The sequence below is a fragment of the Clarias gariepinus genome, chromosome 13 (genome assembly GCF_024256425.1).
Source record: "Clarias gariepinus isolate MV-2021 ecotype Netherlands chromosome 13, CGAR_prim_01v2, whole genome shotgun sequence".
NCBI classification, from domain to species: Eukaryota; Metazoa; Chordata; class Actinopteri; order Siluriformes; family Clariidae; genus Clarias; species Clarias gariepinus.
Window position 1 is genome coordinate 5,872,092 of NC_071112.1, and position 11,223 is coordinate 5,883,314.

At 39.2% G+C, this 11,223-nt stretch overlaps 1 protein-coding gene across 1 annotated transcript in view; it reads right to left on the reverse strand.

The window, feature by feature from the left end:
- peli1b (pellino E3 ubiquitin protein ligase 1b) overlaps window positions 1–427 on the reverse strand; it is a 44,535-nt gene extending 44,108 nt beyond the window's left edge. The window contains exon 1 of the mRNA XM_053509671.1: window positions 112–427. The gene's annotated coding sequence lies outside the window, so the exon portion shown is untranslated. The remainder of the gene's footprint in view (window positions 1–111) is intronic.
- Window positions 428–11,223: the final 10,796 nt, after the last annotated feature.

Here is an 11,223-nt window from a genome sequence, read left to right on the forward strand (position 1 = left end):
TTTGTAGCTGATGTAAAGAAAGGGACTGCAGCAACAAAACCCAGGTACACATCCTATAATGAAATAAACCAACAAACAAACAGCAGTTTGCAGGACAATAACCTTACTCACCCTGATAACGGTGGGTTTTGTTCGAAATGGGTTCGTTTCGGTTGAAAAGACTCAGAACCGGTCCGTTAGCTCCAGCGGTTAGAACCGAGCATAAACAATAAAACACACACACACAGAGTACACACTGTGCTAGCTAACAAAGACAGGGGTGCGAATACTTTTAGACACGGGGTCCAGCTTAGATAGCTCGTGAGGAATAACGGTCAGTCTCGCGCACGCCGATTCAAAATACAAAATATTGCGGTTTAAAAATTACTACCGCGTCGCGCGCGCCGTGTCCCCTCTCGCGCAGCACCTGAGCTCTGAACATAAACAGATGGTGGTGTGGCGACTAGTAAGTGGGCGGGGAAAAAGAGGCCGGCACGTGACTTACAGGCTTGTTGGGAAATGTAGTTCAAAGGAGAAGAGAGTCGCTTGCTAGCCAGGGGCGTTTGTTTTTTTGTTTGTTTGAGGCCAAGAGGACTATATATACACTAGGCGTATATATTACTTCAAATAATCACATAATATATGTATACTCATTTTACACAGAACTTATAAAAATAATAAATGTATTTATTTTGATTGAAGCATTGTGTCCAGGATGTCCCCCGCTTCACGTCCCAAGTCTCCTGGGATAGACTACAGGCCGGCCGCCACCCTGAAGTGGTGGAAAAAGCTGAGAAATGATAAAGCATTGTGTATTTACCATGAAAAATAAATGCATTACAATTAAAAACAATAAAAAATGTTTTTAATTAGTACGTACATTCTCACGTATGTTCTCACTCACTGACGTGACGTGGCGACTGACGACTACAGGCTTTTCTTTTTGTATAAGTGTCAATCATTAGGCTTTGTTTCACTATGGGATCATTCATTCATTCACCTTCAATACTGCTTATCCTGTAAAGGGTTGCGGCGGGCCTGCCTGGAGACTATACTTAAGGCACGAGGCAAGGCACACCCTGGACAGGTTGCCAGTCCATCACAGGGCAAAAACACACACATGCACTCATTCACACACTACAGGCAAATTGGAAATGCCAAACAGCATGTCTTACTGTTAGAGGAAACCCACCAAGCAAATGCAAACTCGATGCGCACACACACACAGACCCAGGGTGGGAATCAAACATGAACCCCATAGGTCCAAGGCAATAGTGCTAACCACTACACACCTGTGCCGCCTACCATGTACATCCTCATGGACAATTAGAAAACGCATCCTTAGTCACTTGACCATGACTTATGAAAAAAACAAAGAGTTAAAATGAAAGCAACACACACACAAGCAAACAATAACAGATTCTACACAAAGAAATAGGCATAAATACTTTTCTTTCTTATTAAAATAGATTTCATGTAGGACAGCAGTTTAAAAGATAAACATCATGTGATATTTAAAAAAAAAAAGCATAAATCTGAAAAAAAAAATTAAACATTTTGATCTACAGTACAGTAGGTCTTCTACTGGATCGGACTACACGGGCCAGCCTTCACTCCCCATGTGCATCAATGACCCTTGGTCGTACATCACCCTTTTGCCGGTTTAACAAATCTGATTTGAGTGTTATAAAGACCAGCTGTACTGTAGCTGTCGAAGGGTTGGACTAGTCCAGGTGAATGCTGAGAACTTTCGTGTTTTGAGAATTCTGAGTGCCTCAGGAAACAGACTGTCCAGACTGGAGGCTTGTGGTGGTGGCACAGATGGCACCTCCTGTACCATCTGGAAAGGCTTCTCTATTCTCACATATGTCAGCTTGTTAGGAATCTAGGATCTGACCGCAGGGTCAGCCATGATACAGCACCCCTGGAGTTAACAGAGTTAAGGGATGTTAAGGGGCTTTGCTTAACAAGGAGGCTTTTGCTATTGAGCCACCAGTGACAGTTCAACTAATGCTAGTAATAGAATAAATTAATGTAATGAAATGAAATACAATGGTAATAACTAATAAGTTATAAAAAGTCAAATTCTAATTTAAATTTTATTTGTCATGTACACAACCATACATAGTATGATATGCAGTGAAATGCTTATACGACTGTTGGTGACCTAAAATGGAAGGATAGGACAGAGTCTGAAGATTTTACACTAAATTTCAATAAATGTATAAATCTACAAATTTACGGATTTACAAAGTTACAATAAAATCATTAAAATAGAAAAATGCATCAATAAAAAGAAATCACACAGGGTGTACAGAATGTGCAATATAAAAGGATATAAAGTGGTAGAGATATGACATGTAGGTATGAAAGCAGCAGTATGAGTGAAACATGAAGTATGGAATAAAATCATGTGTTTGTCAGCAGCAATCTGTGTTTTTAAAGGGCAAAAAAGTGTGTTGTGTGTGCTGCCTTATTCATTGTAAAACAATATAAACAAGCACTGTATTTTAGACAGTGTCTCTGCATGGACAGTGTTTTGTTCAGGCAGTAAGTACAGACGTGTTGTACAGTATGAGTGGGATGTAGGTGTGATGTTCTCTTTTGTCAACAAAGAAAATCATAAAAGGGCTTTATATCAAAGTCCTTCTATTCTGCTCATAACATCGCTGGCCACATCCAGGTGGACAAGTTGAGCAAGGGATTTAGGGGCAGTAGCGGCTCAGTGTGTTAAGGCTCTGAGTTACTGATCGGCGGTTCGAGCCCCATGTTGCCTCTGTTGGGCGCTTGAGCAAGGCCCTTAACCCTGTCTGTTCCAGAGGCACAGTATAATGGCTGACCCTGCACTCTGACCCCAACCTACTAACAAAAAAGCTGGGATGTGCGAAGAATAAAGAATTACTCTGATATATAATGTATATGTGACGATTAAAGGCTGAACGTAATGAACGATAATTTTTTTTAGCCTTAAGGAGTTCAAGTTGGCAAATTCAGATTCAGCAGTGACCTTCAGCAGTGTATTGGGCTTGGTGTTATATTAACTCACTAATTCATTAATTCATTCATGCCACTGTAGTCTCACCTTGATAAAATTCTGGGAAGCTTTCATACATTACACCTTTAAGTGAAACCTTTTTATAGATTTACACCATCAGCTAACACGTCCCCCGCCTCCACTTTCTCTTGAAACTATGCTAATGAAGTACATATATTAACACATTACCACTGTTAAATTTTGTGTCTGACTTCAGAGGTCATTGTGCTGCCTTGTCTCATTCTTGAGAAATAGACAGAAGGGTGTGTGTGTGTGTGTGTGTGTGTGTGTATGTGTGTTGGTGTTCTTTGATGGAAACTGATTTGTCAACTATGTATGAATTAGCATGAGCTAGCTTTAGAGATTGTAACCATATTTGAACAGGGCTTTCTAGTAATGTAGTATGCTAGCTAGCTAGCTAGCTGGCTCATGTTAGCTTACACAGGTGTCTAGTTACATTGGTATTGAACAATATCACACTAGCAACCTGTAAGAACTTAGATGAATTAGCTAGCTAGCAAATATAGCAAGCAACTGAACCTCCAAGTTATCTAGCCAGGTACAGTAATGATGTTGGGGTTCAGTAGCTTGCTAGGTTTGTTAGCTAGCTACAGTACCTCATGCTAACTTATACAGGTACCGTATAAGCTAACATGAGGTACTGTAGCTAGCTCATCCTAGCTTACACAAGTATTTAATTACATAGATATTGAACTCTATTGAACTGATAATAGGTAGCTACTGTAACTAGCAAACCTAGCAAGCCACAAAACCCCCAACAGCATTTGGTTAGCCAGCTAAAATTACTTTTTTAATATATTAGTGATATAAAGGTGAGTTTTACTTTGCAGTATAGCTCAGTTACTTTATATACTTTAAAAGTTAGCATAAAAACAGAACAGACAACAGAACATTTTCAGATTTGTTGTGTTGACGGTAGACGTGTAATTTGTAAAGTAATTACTCAAGTAATGTTTCACCAGATGATGTGTAGCATCCTTGTATTACAGTCATTTTCTTGATGACTGGTTTTACTTTTACTCAAATGAAAATCACAAAATCAAGTACAGAAGACGGAAGCAATTTCAGTGATGATCGCTCAGGCGCAAAGAGGTCGAGTGGGTGGAAAGGAGGTTCCTTCGCTTTCCGTGTAGGGGGTTAAGTAGGTATTTGTCATGGAGCTTATTTTGGATTTGTACGGGGGGATAACGGATATCAGCTACTCCCTATATAGTTGCCCTCAACTGAAACTAGACAGTCGACAAGTTGTTCGTTGTTCAAATCCCCCAACGGAAAGATCACTATATATATATATATATATATATATATATATATATATATAGTGATATATACATATTATATGCTGTACCAATTTTGTTATATATGTTTATCATGTCTGCATAATTATGTACAAAATCACTCAGTATTCAGTAGTTTTTATAGTTTTTATGTTTTATATATTTTTAAAAAAATTTATATATTTTTATTATTTTCTTAGTTTTCTATAGCTAAACTTACTCTTATTTTATCTTATTTTATTTTATTCCACTATTTATTTTTTTAATAGTTAAAAATAAAATTATGATCACAGGCCGTTATATAAGCATTTCACTGCATATCATACTGTGTATGACGTGTATGTGCAACAAATAAAATTTAAATTTGAATTATTTCCATATATAACTTAAATATTAATAAATAAATAACATTACAGGGCAATATATGCAATTAAGTTAAATTAAATTAAGTTATATATTGAAATACTGAATGATTTTGTACATAATTATGCAGACATGATAAACATATATAACAAAATTGGTACAGCATATAATATGGTGCCTAAAACTTATGCACAGTACTGTATATATATATATATATATATATATATATATATATATATATATTTATAGTCCAATGCCACCAGTACCGTGGCATATAACACAGTATTTGCTGATATACTGTAGTACACGGGTGAGTCCAAAACGATCCACATCCTGATTATATTAACACTTCTGTTTGCCACACTGTCTTATCAGCGCTTTCCGTTCAAGGCTACTGTCAACCCAGTCACTTCTGTGCAGGTGTTACATCAGTTCATTTGTAACCGCGGTGTGAGCGAAAATGGATGCCCCACTTGTGATTAGCACAAAAGGAGAGCAGCATGCAGTGATTTTTCTTTTTGGGGTGTGTCATCTAAGGGTGTAGATGGTGCCAAAACAACTCATGGAAGAGCATGAACAGTGGCGTATGGAGATCTGTATCAGAATTTGAATTATACAGCCAGGGTCATTTTTGATGTACCACGCTACGGTACAAAGATCTACCATCGTACTGTACATAGTTTGACACAACGGTACATGTATTATAGTATGGAACTGAAAATCATTCAGTATGTCAAAAAAATTGTTATACTGTACGTGCAAACTTCAGGGGCATCATGCGTGCTTTTTTAAATACTGAATATGAAAAAAGTTGATTTAGATAATAGTAAAAACATAATTATGCAAGCAAGTTAACAATTTGCATCCAAAGGTCAGGGTTTTTATTTATTTTTGAATGTTCTTGGCTCATGTTCCGGCTAACAATAAATCAGACTGTGCGAACTCCTACTCTGATCAGCAGAGCATAGCTGGGCTATAATATACCACTCTCACACTCCAGTCTGAATATAGGTACGTAAATAAATATGAGCACTAATAAATAAATGTTCTCAGATATAATGTCATATGGTTCTCATGTCAGCGCGTTGGGATGATGTAGATACACACACACACACACACACACACATAACTGCATTGACAGTGATAAATTAGAAACCTGACGCAATCCATATTTAAGCCACTATAGCAACAGCCCCAACATCTCACCAATACACTTATAATGGCGCTGTATTTGAGGGGTCAGAATGCATAAACACACACACACACACACACACACACACACATACACACACACACACACACACACAAGTATATTTATCTTTCTGTCAATGTGAGGACCTTCACATAGTCATTACTATATCTTAACATAAAAAAATCAGTACACTTGATTTCAACATCAGTTACCAGTAGCATCATTTTGGATCTTTTAATTAATCAATCAATTAATTAATTAATTCCTTTTTTTTTTAAATAATCCCTGCAGCATTTTTCCTTGTACTAAATGTCCCCCCCAAGATCGTTATATATTCCTATCCTTGTGGTGACCTTTGAGCTACACCAAGCCTCACACACACACACACACACACACACACACACAGACCTGACAGACAGCTTTAGATATGATTCATACAGGATAAATGAATGCTTGTCCCAGCCTTACAATGCCTCTCAAGAAAGTTCAGCTCTGTCCTGACACCTCTTTGATTGTTCCCTATGACATCACCTTTTCATGTTCTATTGTTTTTTTTATGTTTTAAAAACATAAAAATTAATAGCATGCTTTAAAAAAAAATAAAAAATTTTTAAACTCTCCTTTCTTGCTTTAACGACCCGGCTGTGGTTCCTGCTCCGAATCCTCCAGAGGGCATTCGTTCTAGCCGAGAGATCATTTCAGGATGCGATTAAATGAAAAACATAGCAACAGCTGTGAGCGAACGCTGAGCCGAGAGGTCGAGAAGAGGGCAGCGTGAGAGAGAGCCAGAGAGTAACATGGAAAGAGAAAAGGGCAGGGAGGAGACTGGTGTGTCAGGAACGGGTAATCGAATCTCACGGTGAAGAGTTCATATCTTAACCTCTTAGTGTTTGGGAGCGGGCCGCACACTGTTGTCGGGCTGCCCTGGCAACGGTAACTATGTACACTGATATGTTTACTCACTGCTTGTAATATTGCAAACGTGGAAGGCATGAGAAAACAGATTGGTCACATTCCATAAGTATTTGACTTACACAGGTGCACAGGGGTTCGAGATCGCTTGCAGCTGGATGCGTTTCATATTTTTGTTTTGCTGTATTGGTCAACAAAGATTTGCAAAAAATGCCGATTTTTTTCTAAATTAGATTACAAACCGATGCTTTAGGAGCTCAAACCATACCAGTTCCAATTTAAGCAGACATGACATCCAACTGAGAAATATTTCATAGTATAAACAGACCCACTCCAAATAGTCTAGTGTTCAATCTCTCTCTCTCTCTTTCACATATCACTGTAAAATATCCTCTACCAATATACTGCCTCATCTCTCCTTGCTGTTCAGGCAACTCCTACTCAGGCTGAAGAACTGTTGAGCTATTTATAGACCTGTTGAGTTTAATTACACACGCTTGAGATATAATTCTGAACTGTTGTCAGCTCTTTCCACACCTCGATCGATCAGTTTTTTTTTTTTTAAAGAGCAGTGTACTGTAGGTTTAACCCAGTGGAACCCAACCCAGTTTTTTTAAGCCCTACCACCAGCCTGGTCCTTGGTGGAGTCTCAGAAAAAATAGCGTTTGAGAAGTCTTCTAAAAGAGAGAGCAAAACCAAACAGCGGCTCCTAGATCAGAAAAAAATGAAGGGTGTAAGGACGTGAGGGTGGATGGCAGGCAAGGCAAAGCCATAATGATGTAGTTGGTGGTCTGTTAATGTTTTTCCAGGATTAAGATAGCAATTACCAGCGTTAGAATCAGGCTCGATTCCCGCCTTTGTGTGCATGTTTTTCAGTTTTCATTTTCTCCTCGTGCTTGGTGGGATTCCTCCGGGTACTAAGACATGCAGATCACGCTAATTGGTGTTCCCAAATTGCCCGTAATGTGTTAATGAGTGTGTATATGTGCCCTGTGATGGACTGGCATCCCGTCCAGGGTGTACCTCACCTTGTGCCCTATGTCTCCTGGGATTGGCTCCAGACTCCCCGCAACCCTCTATACAGGATTAAACGGTATAGACGGTGAGTGAGTAAGTGAGTGAGTAAGAATTAAGGCATCCTTGGCCTTGTTCCTGATGATCAACCACTCAAAAGAGTCTCAGGCCTAACCTCTGAATTGTAGATCACTGTAGATCCTTGCTGTGGTGTTTTCCCTGCCCTATATCCTATTTCCCAATTAAGAAATGGCTATTAATTACCTGAGTAGTTAAGTCAGGTATGCTGGGAGCTGCCAAAACGCTAAAATGTGCAGGTCCTCCAGCACCAAGGTTACCACGGTGTTTCTACAGGCCTATATTCATCTCCAGTAAAAAGTCCGAATCATCCCTATTTAGATTTATCACTTTAGTCCTGAATCCATTTCTCCACTAGTCTAATGGCAAAAAAAAAGTCAGCTCAAGAAGAACACCAACGGTGAAGACGTTGCGAGCAGATCTCCTGGCTTTGTGAGTCTACTTTGGGAAAAAAAAACATCATTACTAGAAGTGTTTGAGCTGCCCATTGCACTGTGAGTTCATTTTTTTCAAAAGATGGTGGTCACAAACCTCTGGTTGGTCATGATAACCACCCCAATCCCTGAAGTACGCGGTTCTTTGTTATGCCTGAGCAAGTGTTGATGCCGCCATGGAACCCGGTTTCTCTGTCTGAGGCCTGGTGCTTTGGGTGTCTCAAAACGATGAACTGGTTTAAAATTGGATAGCAGCTCCGAACTAGCTCCGGAATTGCCTAGGTGGAAAAAGGGTATGTGTGTGTGTGCCTTTGGGTATTCTGGTTTCCTCCCACAGCCCAAGGACATGAACAGTAGGTTGTTTGGCATTTCCAAATCGCTCACAGCATGTAAGTGTGTGTATGCTTGTGCGTAGTAATGGTTTGTCAACCCATCTAGGGTGTACCTTGAAAGTTCCCTGGGAAAGGCTCCTTGCAAACCTGGACAAGAAAAGTGATGTAGATAACAAATGAATGTCTTCCTGCACCATCAACATCAACATCTATAGTCAGGAGTCATTCCTGTTCAAAATACCATGAATGAAAAGACCAAACTCTGGAGAGTGGTAGATCTTCAGTAGCATGGCTGATTGACTTTAACTTTGGTGTTAAGACTGGCTTTGATGTTTGCTTTACCTACGTGATGCTTCCTCTAATCTGTAATCTTGCAGTTTTGCTCTAGACAGTGTAGGTTTGCGACACTCAAGGCAGCAATTCAGCTAATTATAATTGAAAAGAGGGCTGGAAAAGCGAAGGCGTGTGCATTTGCTATTTAAACTTCAACTCTTGTGAAAGCATTTATCATTACTTATTACACATTACCACTTATCCAAAATAGTAATTCTATTTTTTTTATGGAATATGGATAAAAAAAAAAGAGTTCTCCTTTCAGCCTACCTCACATGAAAGATGCATTTATTACCGAGCCACAAAGACGGAAACGTACCCACTTAGGTTTGATTTATGTAAATGTCAAACACGCTTAATATAAAAGTTGCCCCAGATCTTGGACCAGGGCCACCCTCCTACATTACCATTAACAGAAAATGTGCAAAACGAATCCTCAGACCAGCATAAAAGAGCAACGCCTACAACCAGACCGAGATAAATTGTTTGAAACACTCACGTGCAGTCGCCAGAATTCTTTCCAAGAGGGTCACCGCGTTCTCATATACGGAGCGACTCGATGCGGATAACCTGATTTACTGTGCTTTCATGTTTTTGTTCTTTAATCTCCTTTTGATCTTCCACCTCTTTCTTTCATTATCTCTCACCTCCTTATCACTGGCCTCATTTACTGTACATCAGGCTGTATATCTGAATCTGTAAAGAAGCTGAGTTTGTTAATAGCGATCTGACGCCCACGCCGGATTGCCTTCAGATAGCCGTGTAGGATGTGTTGCAGTCTCATGAAACATAGCGTTGAAGAAGTCTTGCCTCTGGAAAGAGCAAAACCGTGCATTTAACTGGCTGCTGTGGAAGATCTAAAAGACACATGCAGGGGTAAAACGGGGGGCATGGAAGAAATGAGGTCAGATGGAGAGCAGGATGAAGGCGTGATGTTTACGATGATGCAGTCGGTGGTTTTATGAGTGTTATTCATTAAGACAGCGATTCTCAGTGTTGGAGATTCATGGATTCATGGAGTTCTCGGGTTCTCATGCGAAAAAGACTTTGTGGATTTTCCTGACGTTGAAACATTTTCGAAAACCAGACTCTAAACACAAAGAGAAGATAAGCACAAGGAAGTCAACCTTCATGCTCCGCCTAATATTATTAATATTTTGGAGAACTCATCAGCATTGATGTTATCTCAGTCTGAACATTGGTCCACTTTCGTGTTTAATTATGGTTGGCTTTCATATTCAATTCCAACCGTACACCAGTACACCAAAATGTGAAAGCACCCTAACTCCCCATAGTCCTGCAAGTAGTGACAGATGCTGGAAAGGAAATTCGGCTTACAGGGTTAAACTGTTAAAATACCTTCTCACTCTGGTAATACTGTAGGAAGAGTGTTTTTTTTTCTTTGCATTTTCACTCTCACTCACTTACTCACTCATCGTCTATACCGCTTTATTGCGAGGGGCCTGGAGCCTATCCCAGGAGACGGGTTCAATTCCTGCCTTGGAGTCTGTGTAAATGGAGCTTGCATGTTCTCCCCATGATGGGTGGGTTTCCTCCGAGTGCTCCATGTTTCCTCCCACAGTCCAAAGACATACAGGTTAGGCTAACTGGCGTTCCCAAATTGCCCGTAGTGTGTGAATGAGTGCGTAAGTGTGTATGTGTATGCCCTGCGATTGATTGGCACCCCGTCCACAGTGTAGATAGATCAATAACATAAACCAGAATTTTACAAGACCATATTTAAAGTGCAATTGGCTCTTGTGTTATTTATGAAGTGCTTCCTCTAATCTTTAAGCTTTTTATGTTTTTTGATACTCGAGGGAGCTTTATCACTAATTGTAATTGAAAAGAGGACTATTTTTCTTTGTTTTAGTCTAAAATCCAGAATTTTTTTTTAATCCTAATATTTTCTGTTGTTTATCCAAATTAAAAACAAGGAACCTTGTAAAGAATCATGTATGGCTACCACAAAACAGTTTAATTATAGATTACTTTAATACGCATCAGATTTCACTTTTGTTTCAGGTTTAACACACCTGTTTCATGAGGAATTTCACATGCAAAACTTAAATAAACTTCATAAAGTCATGATACTGTACAATCGTATGATTTATGACAAACACATGATTATAGAAAAATAATTTGATAATGTAGGAAAGTGGAAATTTGAGACAGGAAATATTTTGGGTTTTCTGTCTTATATACTGTAGTTCTCTACATGTTAATCAAGAAGCTGTTTTATGACAGGAAAACA